Here is an 11,315-nt window from a genome sequence, read left to right on the forward strand (position 1 = left end):
TCCATCCCAGGCAAATTCTTTGTGAATTTCTTCTGCACCCTCTTCAGCACTATTACATCCTCTCTGTACCTTGGTGACCAGAACTGCATGCAGTTAGTTCTCTAGCTGAGGTCTGACCAAGAGTTTATAAAGTTGGAGCATAATCTTCCTACTTCTGTATTCAATATTACAGCAAGGGTCCCACAACCAATCCTTGTGGAACAGCACCAATCACAGGCATCCATTTGCAAAAACAACCCTCTACCCTCTGTCTTCTATTGCCAAGCCAATTTTGGATCCAGTTTGCCAACCTGCCCTAGATCCTAGGGGCCCTAACCTTTTGAACCAGTCTCCCATTTGGGACCTTATCAAACACCTTACTAAAGTCCATGTAAATTCCTGCTCTCAACGATGCTCTTCAAAGGATTCAATCAAATTGGTCAGACAGGATCTGCCCTTGACAAGGCCACATTGGCTGTCTTTGATTAATCCCTACCTTTCCAAGGGACTATTAATTCTCTCCCTCAGAATTTTTCCCAGTATCTTCCCTACCACTGATGTTAGGTTCACAGATCTATAGTTAGGCTTTACTTTGCTGCCTTTCTTGAAAAAGGGAACCACGTTTGCAGTCCTCCAGTCATTTAAAACCTCAGCCAGAAACCCAGCAATTTCTTCCCTAGCCTCCCACAGTAGCCTGGGATAAATCCCATCCAATCCACAGAAAATTCACATTTCTGCTGAATTTCTACCAAAAGGTGGGGATTTATCCACCTTTAAGCCTGCCAAGGCATTGATTACCTCCTGTTTATTTGTGGAGACCTGCATTAGACTTTCACCTACCCCTTCACTGGATTCGCCGACTACAAATTCTGTTTCCTTTCTCAACACCATATTCATTTAAGACCTCGCCTCTACCTTTTGACTCCACGCACAGATTGCCCCTGTTGTCCCTAATGAGCCCTACTTATTCCCTGGTTATTCTTTTTGCCCTTTTGATATTTATAGCATGCCTTTGGATTTACCTTAATGCTGTCTGCCAGTGATTTCTTGCGACTTCTCTTGGCCTTCCTTATTTCCTTTTTAAATACCTCCCTACACTTTTTATACTGTTGATGGGCCTCCCTGTCATTACTTCCCTCTACTTGTCATATGCTTCCTTTTTTTCTCATTATCCAACCCTCAATGTACATTGACATCCAACATTCCCTATACTTGTTACCCCTGGCTTTTACCCTGAACATGTTGGCCCTAAACTCTTACCATTTCTCCTTTTGAATGCTTCTCACTCTACAGATGTAGACTTGCCTACAAGTAGATGCTCCCAATCTACCTTTGCCAGGTCCTCCCTTATGGTAATGAAATCGGCTTTCCCCCAATTTAAGACCTTTATTATTGGTACATCCCTATCCTCTTCCAAAACCACTTTAAAATATATGGAGTTGGGTCATTGTCTCCAAAATGATCCCCCACTGATGCTCCTGCCACTTGACCAGCCAAATTCCCCAAGATAAGGTGCAGTAATGCTCCTTCCCTTACTGTCACTAAAAGCTCTCCTGGACACACCAAAAAAAAATTCTGCCCCTCTGAGCCTTTAAAGCTAAGGCAATCCCACTTAATATTTGGGTAAATTGTAATTCCCCCCAGGACAAAAAAAACTCTCTTCATTGCATCTCTTTATCTGCCTACATACCTGTTCCTCTATCTCCCGTTGACTCTAGGGACGTCTGTAATACACCTCCAGCAAAGTGTCAACACCCTTTTTATTCCTGGTCTCTACTCATTTGACCTTGTTTGAGGAACCTTTTGCGATATCCTCCCTCAATACTGAAGTAACGCAATCTTTGACTGACATTGCAATACCTCCTATCCTTTTGCTCCCCACTTTCTCACCTGAAAAATCTATACCCTGGGATTTTGAGTTGCCAGTCCTGCCCATCCTTCAACCAGATTTTGGTGATGGCAACAATAATTAAAGCTTTGTATTTAAGGCTGATTCGGCTGGATATGTCGGAGAATGCAACCATTAGTGTTATTACAGTGCAGCAAATTTATCTCATCGTGATTCTTCATTGGCTAGTAACAGAAATTGGTTTGAATCTTGTCTACCATTTATCTAATAGAGGATGTGTGGAATCTCTTGAGGTTGCAGAATGATTAGTCATTTGTTTTTGAAAGTTTTGAATTAAGAGCATAGGGATGCTTGTGAAGGCAACTTCAGCAGCACTTCGCAAACATGCGATTTCTACCATCTAGGACAAAGGCAGCAGGAACATGGAGGGCAACTTGAAGTGGAGCTGTTCCCAAGTCATATACCAACCAGTCATATTTCACCTTCATACTCACTGGGTCTAAGTCCTGGAGCACCCAACAGCATTGTGAGAGCATCTTCTCCAGGAATACAGCAGCTCAAGAAGGCAGCTCACCACCACCTAAAGGGCAGTCAGTGGGCACCAAATGCTGGTACTGCCAGTGATGCTGATGTCCCATAAATGAATAGAAAGCCTTTTGGTGATCTGTTACTGAAATGATTGAATATCATGCAAGTTTGTAGCATGGTGATTTGTTGTTATTTGCAATGTATACACATTTTGTGTTGTGATCTGTTACATTGCAAAATGAAACCAGTGCTCTTTCAGGTCTTTTGTCACAAAACTATTTGTGATTATTCTGAAACTAGATATGTACATGCAGCAGATGACCTAATCAATTTGCTGAAGGTCATTGATATCTACTGGTAACCGATACACAGGAAGTGAATTTAAAGTAAATATTTTTGAGTTTTAATTAAATTTGTTAGTTTGGCTGCTGTCCTGGATTGTGATTCTGACATCCTCTTCCTCAATGTAAACTGGTCTAAAAATTCCATTCATTGTCTTGTGTGAAATGTCCATAAACATTGCCTATATTTTTCGGTCAAAGAACATAATTTGCCTTGTATGTAAATGAGTGCACTGTTACTTTTATTAGACTGGCTGGAGGTAAAGTATAATCATTTTTAGCTTCAGGTTGGACCTTCTCATCTGGCATCAAGTCTTGGTTTGACTCTATGACCAGCGTTTATTCTTACACACCCACAGATGTATTTGGGTCCTCTGATAGCTCAGCTGGCTAAAGACATCTTTCAGCTAAGCTGAACCTCCCAGGGGAATAATGTTCACAATTCCAGGTCTGTGCTGAATTAACTACACTAGGATGCAAGGAAGGATGTTATGAAGAGTCTAGAGGAGTACCTGATGGGGGGGAAAGAAGCCTATCTCGTACATAACAGATACTAAAGGGCAGATGTGTAATCAGTTGTACAGCTAAAGTTGGTAAATGTTCCCTTCATGCAGGGAATTTGGCATTATCTCCAGACAGCCCAGTGGTGCATCTAGTATAGCCACTGCCTCGCAGCTCCAGCGATCAGGGTTCGATCCTGAACTCCGCTGCCTGTGTGAAGTTTGCATGTTCTCCCTGTCACTGTATGGGTTTCCTCCGGGTGTTCTGGTTTTCTCTTGCATCCCAAAGATGGGTGGATTAGTAGGTTAATTGGCTACTGATGTATAAGGTGAGTGGTAGAATCTGGGAGGAGCTGATGGGAATATGGGGAGAGTAATATGGGATTAGTGTAGGATTGGTCTAAGTGGGTGTTGGATGGTCAACATAGACCTGATCATCTGAAGGGCCTGTTTGCATGCTGTCTGATCCTATGACTGTGTGTGTATGTGTGGCCTTTCAGTTTGCCACCCTTCACCTGCATTAATGTTGCTTATTCTCAGGATCAAAGGCTTAATCAATTTTCAATGGAAATTTAAGAGAAAGTGAATAGTCTCATAAATCTCCTATAGTGTCAGAATATCCCAAAGCACTGTTAAGCAATGAAGTACTTTTGAAGTGTAGCCACTGTTGTAATGCAGCCAATTTGCACACAAGCTCCCATAAACAGCAATGAGATAATGACCAGTTAATCTGTTTTTTGGTGATGCTGGTTGAGGGATAATTCCCCTTCTATTCTACAAAATGATGCCATGGAATCTTTTGAGACCTTATGTCTTCATTGTTACTGAGTCTAAATCCTAGAACTCGACCCAACAGCACTCGTGTACCTTCACCGGAAGGACTGCAGCAGTTCAAAAAGGCAACTCACTCCCACCTTCTCGGGCAATTAGTAATGCACACATCCAGAAGACAGCGTCTCCAACTATGCAGCACTCCACTGGAGTGTCAGCCTAGATTCTTGTACTTAAATCTTTGGTATTGATCCCAAAATAGGAACAACACTGAACTATATAGACTTTCCCATTTCCACCATGTATTTTTTATGTAGTGTTTAGTTTGGAATGTTTATACTTGTGAAATTGAAGATAGATCGATAATTTAGAATAATTAAGGCAACTGGGTATAGAAGTGTATTGACTGTAGTATTGGTCTGGTAGTCTCAGGGTTGATTTCATGTGTCCTACCAATGACCATGAACCATATTCAGATGTCCTTCTCCTGTTGTTTAGGCTATGCATGACTCCATATGCACTACTGAGTTGATTCTGATATCTGAAGTGGCCTTGCTAGCCACTCACTCACTTAGCTGGGGCTAATTAATTCTTTTTGGGCAATGTAGATGTTGGGACAGGGTGTGGGGTATGGGGAAGAATAGAAAAAATAGCTGGAATAAAAACGGAAAATGCTGGTAATACTTCACATCTGCGGGGAGAGAGAAACTGAGTTAATATATTTGTCTGATGACCCTGTATCAGAACCAGTTACAGCAACTGCAAGTATTTTTTGCTTTTTCAAATCAATATTTACTTTCTTTAGAAATTTCTTTAGCCAGAGGGTAGTGCAATTATGGAATTCTTTGCCACATACAGCTGTGGAGGCCCAATCATTGGGGGCATTTAAGGAGAAGATTGATAGGTATCTAGTTAGTCAAGGTATCAAGGGATATGGGGATAAGGCTGGAAATTGGGGCTAGATAGGAATAGTATTAGTTTAGCTCATGGAGCAGACTCGATGGGCTGAATGGCCTACTTCTGCTCCTTTGTCTTGTGATCTTTAGTTATGGTACTTCTCATGGTTGAATACCTTGCCAGTGCTCTACCTGTAAAATGGCAATTTGAGCAAGGTGTGCATGGGTTTCCAGTGAAACATTCATTGCAAGAATTGGCACCTTCAGGGGGTGAGAATGTGGGGGTATGGAGAAACATTTTATGTGTGGTGTTCAGCACTACATTGGCCCATAATTACAAAGATTAAACACTATTTGTCATGAATTGTTCTGCAAGTATAGTTTGGGTGGCATTTTAGGTATGCAGAAGGCATTTTATTCCAATTTCAACATAGGATGGGTCTGTGTACTGGATGGGGTATTTGGTTTGAGGAACAAAAAATTTGGGCGCAACAGCCTTCTCTGAGCGTTTTTATTAATTTGTAACAAATTAGAATTTGCCACTGAATATGGTTGCTTTTACTGAAGGGACTTCTTGGGTGATTGGGAATTAATTAAACTTAAGAAGTGCAAGGTTTCCAGCTTAAATGGCAGTTAAGAAACCAAAGGGGTCTCAATTCTAGGAAGTGTTAATCTGGCACCTGTTCTTAAAATATCCTATTTTATAGCCATTTCAATTATGTTGTTTTGCAAAAGTTGAAGAGATACCACATTATGGCCTTTTTTAAAGATTAAAAAAAGTCTTTGTTTCATAAGTGTTGAGACAATGCAACACACAGTGAAATATTAGTGCTGTGAATCACCTATTTGACAGGTGAGTTGGTTTGGGGTTGTAAACTTGGCTGCCCTGTAATCCATGCTGATTGTGAGGGGTGTGTGATATGTGTTTGGAAGACCGAGGGTGACGTTTTTCACTGAAGTACAGTATTCTCACTGCATGATAGCCAACAGGAGGTAGGTCTAGCATTATAAACCTGATGAAACCCCATTTTGCTGTCTTGGTTCCAAATAAGCAATCCACTTGCAGCCGACTGCAGAATACAGGCAATGAAATCCATGTTAGTAGTAGTGACTGTGAACCACGACACAACTGCACAGGGGTTCACCTGTACATATTACCCTGTTTTAAACAATAGTGTAAAAGATTGCAGAGGGCTGGCACTTATTCTCGAGGGACTCACAATAGTTTGAAGACACATTGTGCAGAACTCCCTGGTTTGTGGGAAGCCCTTGTTCATCCTGCTTGGTGTTCAAAATATGCCAAATAGTGTATTCACTCTTTACTAGTAAACATTGTACAGTGGCTGAAAGCTAAAGACATTAAACTTCAGTGTCATTTTATTGCATCTATTGAATTCCAAAGCCTGTATCTAATGCAATAAAAGTAATACTCTTAACGATTGTGCACAAATGGCAACAGTGAGTTTAAACTTTTCAGTTTTGTTGAGGTTTGCTGATTGCACCTTCTGAATTCTGTTAAATTCTTGAGAACCAACTTGCCCATTCTATATTGTGATACAAATTGTAACTCCTAAACTACATCAATTGTAGTAGAATACAAGGTGTTCGGAAGACCACAATGAGGCTTTTTTCAACTTTTGGACATTAAAAGTAGAATAGCGAAAGTAGAAAACTAACTTTTAAAATATTTACCCAAATGTTTATGTGAACGGTTGTTCCTATTGAGAGCATTATGGTCCAGCCATATTACAGAAAAAAATGCTGATGGAAAGAAGAGTTCATTTGTGTGGTCTTTGGTTTCTTTTTATTAAGCACTGGTACACACTAAAGTTTTATTATCGACATGCTGGACAGATGCAACCTTTTGCTACAATAAGCTTCATTACCTCAGAATTTTGTTATAATTAATAATTTGCTGAGATTTTAATTTTGTTATTTTCCTATTCTTTAAATAGCCTTGCAACGGTCACTATTTTAGTTCCTGTGTGAAGAATGCCACTTATACAAAGTATCAGAAGGCTGCAGTAATACAGTCTTGTGGTTCAAATGCCCTTTAAGTACTCCTCAAATGGCATTTGAAGCACTTGGCTGTAAATTAACTTTTCATTCTGCACAAGTCTTGCTCTTTATGCAACAGATTGCTTCTGCCTCTATCATTCAATCTGAGGTGCCACTATTTTTTGCAATTCTGATGTTGCCATCTGGGACATTTAAATGATAGGTTACTAAAGATATTTTAACTTCAGTGCCCACCTGGCAATGGTCCATATTTTTGTAATGTTGCCTCTTCATCACTGTGCAGCAGGTGCTGTAAATGCCTTGTCTAAACAAAAATAGAGAACTTGGATTACAAAAGTAGAAAGCACGGTATGTTGGTGCAAACACAACTGGAACACTGTGTACCTAGCTTTGATTTCTGTATCTTGGTGAGGGGCAAGGTGTATTGGCATCTCGAGATTTGCTAGTTGACTGATAGGGTGAAGAGGTTATCTTTACCTTAACTGAGCTAGTTGGGCCTACATTCTCTGCAGTTTAGAAGAATGAAAGATAATCTTATTGAAACCTCTAAGATTCTGAGAGGTCAAATGGCCAATTCCTCCTATTTTAAAGAAATACTTTGTGTGAGAAAGGGTTATAGGGCAACTGGAAATTTTATTTTCCAAATACACTAATATTTGAAAATCTGTGTTTTGTTGTACTGATCATACAGGTTTTGTGATGGATATTCAACATTCAGGCACAGGATGCTTATCGCTAACCTCATCTTTTTCACTGTCCTGGGATTAAGGTGCTTATTGGAAGAAAACAGTTATCAAGAATTGGTGTGTTTATCAGCAGAAGAAAACAGTCCAAGGATTAAGGTGTTTATCATAAATTCCTAACTAGTACTCTTTGCTCATCTTGTTTATCTAATCGGGAGAAACAACATTGCTTGCAGATGAGCCTTACTAGATGACTGGTTGAAAAAAATTGATATAAATATTAGAAGGCAGTAAGAGTTGTTAGGAGTTAAGAGATGAAGACAAAAAATCCACTCCTTAGCCTCGGTCCAAGCAGGATCTCTTCCCAGAGTTGTCTTTCTGTGACGGACAACTTGTTCATCTGCAACTTATTGGTATGTTTTTTTTTCCAGTTTGTAGGAATTGTACTTGCATTTTGGAAATCCTTTGTGGAATTATAATCTCTTAGAATTTGCTCCCCAAAATAAAACATGCTCCATTTAAAATAAAATAATTGTGTTTAATCTGCTTCGTTAGCTGGCTGTATCTCCTCCTTGGTTGGGAGGGGGGACACCGCTTGAAATAGTGATTATTGACAGCTAAACTTCAGAAAAGAGACTAATTTAGTTAAGTAAATTAGTCCTTGAAATATAAGTTTGATACAGTATAATCTTCCTAAAGTGAGGGTTCTTGTAGACATTTAAAACTGATAAAACTTAAGTTCTTGATTTAAATTTAGGACTCCTAGAATGAGTACATTCAATATCATCACATTACTGTTATGAAGGGTCTTCGACCTTGAATGTTTCACTTGCCCTGGGACACAGGATGTTCTGTTTGTGCGGTACCATTTTGCAGCCAGCAAGTGGTGCTCTTCTAATAGTTACTGTAGTTTGGCGACATGGTTACAGCTCAGCGTTTGAGCTGGAGAAATGTAAGGGAGTGATTCACCAGAGGGCACTCTAACACCAAGCGAGAACTTGGAAGCAAAACTTCTGTTCCTGGTCACCATAACCCTCAATTCCATCTTATAAATATTTATCGAACTCCACCTTAAATATATCTAATGATTTGTTGGTGTTTTGTCTTCCATCTCACTCCAACTCTGTTTTGAAAACTGTAAGCTATTCCTCTAGTTCTGAGGAAGGGTTACTGACCTGAAACGTTGACTGGTTTCTCTTTCCACAGATGCTGCCTGACTGGCTGAGTTCTTTCAGCATTTCTGTTTATGTTTTAGATTTCAGCATCTGCAGTTTTATTTCAATATGATCAGCCATGAACATATTGAATGGCGGGGTAGGTTAAAGGGGTCTACTCCTATTTCCTTGTGTGTTTTCTTGTGTTTTTGTTTTCCAAGAACTTGGATGCAGTGCTTAGGAGATGGACCAGGAGGTAGGTTTGGAAGAGTTGGCAAACTTATCAAAGTTTAAGGGGGGAAAAACTGCAGATGCTGGAAATCTGAGATACAACACAAAATGATAGAAACACTCAGCAGGTCAGACAGCATCTGTGGAACGAGAAACAGGTCACGTTTTAGGTCAGGGATCCTTCGTCAGGAGGTATTTTCATGATATTAAGGGAAATTGAGAGAAACTTTCTGCTGGTTGGGGGTTTGGGGCAAGCGGGGCAGTGCCTTAAAACTGAAAGGTAGGGGACACTTCTACGCGTTGGGTGGTAGAAGTTTGAAACTCCTGCAAACAACAGTTGAGATCGGTACAACACACGAGATGCTGGAGGAGCTCAGTGGGTCAGGTAGCATCTATGGAGGGATGAAGGACGTCGACCCAAAACGTCAACTGTTCACACCCCCCCCCCCCCCCCCGATGCTGCCTGACTTGCTGAGTTCCTCCAGCATCTTCTGTGTTGCTCCAGATTCCAGCATCGGCAATCTCTTGTATCTCCACAACTGAAAGCAGGTCAGGTAGTTTTAAGCCTGCCGCTCACCTCTGGGAGCTCTGTTCGTCTCGAGCAGACCCTGACGGGGGCGCGCCTGCAGTTGACGCATGCGCAATCCCGGAGGTCGGGCGTGGAGCCCAGGGCGGGAGTGACGACGAAGCCCCACGAATTGCTGGACGTTTTGGTCAAATGTAGAGCGTTGTCAGGTATGCCGAGACAGACTTTAATCAAAGATAGTAAAGGAAATTAGTGGGGATGGGGGTAATGGATCAGGTCGTGACAACAGACGGACGGAGCTAAATCGCCTCCTGTTCCTTTGAAGGCGGGAAAGATGCAGCAAGCCGTGCAGGGGTGAAGATAACTTAAATTTCTCGCCAGTAGGACCACATTTGCTAACGTGACCGATTTAAACAATTTGCGTCGCCACTTTGTAGCGATATTCCAAGGTGGGGCAAAATTGGTAGCCAAGCCGCGCACAGCAAGATACCAGTGAGATGAATGAGAAGCTGGTGTGTTGTGGGTGCTCAGTAATTTGAGGTTTGTTAGGAAGCCAGTCCAAGTTTAACGTCTTTTCTAACGATCTGGGACTTTTATTCGACTCTATTTTAAAGCGCCCAACAACCAGATTAAGAAACTTCTAAAAGCAGAACCATAACAAGCGTGTGGTCCTGAAGGCGTCCATCCTGCAGTCTGACAGCACACTCCTCTTGTGTGTCCTGTCTCCTGTTTGTAAAACAATCCCAACCACTCCTTCAAATACCCGTGGTACTTAGAAGTACTTTCTGTAGGAAAAAAAGGTTTGAACTTCTAAATTAACTATTCCATAATTGGTTGGCGCAGACTAGGTAGGTTGAAAGGCCTGTTTCCGAGTTGTATGGCTCTATGAGCTGATTTGTAACATTCTCAAAAGTTTATGGAGCAGGAATATTCACTTCAGGTTTAAGACAGGCCGTTCTTCAACTTATTGCAATGAATGTTGTCCATTGGTCTTTACACTGAAGTAAGCTCTGTTATCTTATCTCTCAGTACTGTTAACCTAATATTGCCATGCCTGTTTTGTCATACTTTTTAAAGAGAAATATTGACATTGGGTTACTGCTCACCTCCTGTGTCAAGGATAGCTTAGTGGTAGCAAGTAACCCATAAATTTTCTTCCTCCTTGCCTTCCAACCTTGGGCTCTATTCCTTTTGGCCCAGGGAATCCTTTTAGTCTCATATTCTTTCAACATCATCACTTTGATATGTTGGTCTCTATAATGAAGGAAGGATAGACTCACCTTGGAGTCAGTGCAGTGTACTTCAGAACATTGATTCCTGGGATTAGGGGTTGTCCTAATGAAGAGAAGTTGAGCAATATCAGTATGTTTAAAAGAGTGTGAGGTGATGTCAGCCACAAGGTTTGAGAAGGATTGATAAGGGAAATGAAGAAAGGCTGTTCCTCAGGCTGCAGAGTCATCAACTAGGAGTGCAGTTTCAGGATTAGATTTTGGACCTTGAGGAGAGATGGGGAGGAACTTCTTTATGCAGAAGGTTGTGAATCTTTGGTGTTTCTCTACCTCCCAGGAGCTGCGAATACTCAGTCATTGAGTATATTTAAAAGATTAATATACAGACAGTAATGAATGAGAGGCTATGGGGATTGGGAGGGAAAGTGGACAGGATTAGCCATCTTTTTGAATAGCAGTGTATAGCAGTGTAGACACAAGGCGCTGAATGCCCAACTCCTATTTTCTTATATTATGCTCATTAACACAGTTCTTTAGAACTTTGAATGCACCATTGAAATTGGGTAGTAAGAGTTTTTTTATCAGCTTAAATTGCTAAATATATGCATT

This window comes from Pristis pectinata, chromosome X, assembly GCF_009764475.1.
Source record: "Pristis pectinata isolate sPriPec2 chromosome X, sPriPec2.1.pri, whole genome shotgun sequence".
Taxonomy (NCBI): Eukaryota; Metazoa; Chordata; class Chondrichthyes; order Rhinopristiformes; family Pristidae; genus Pristis; species Pristis pectinata.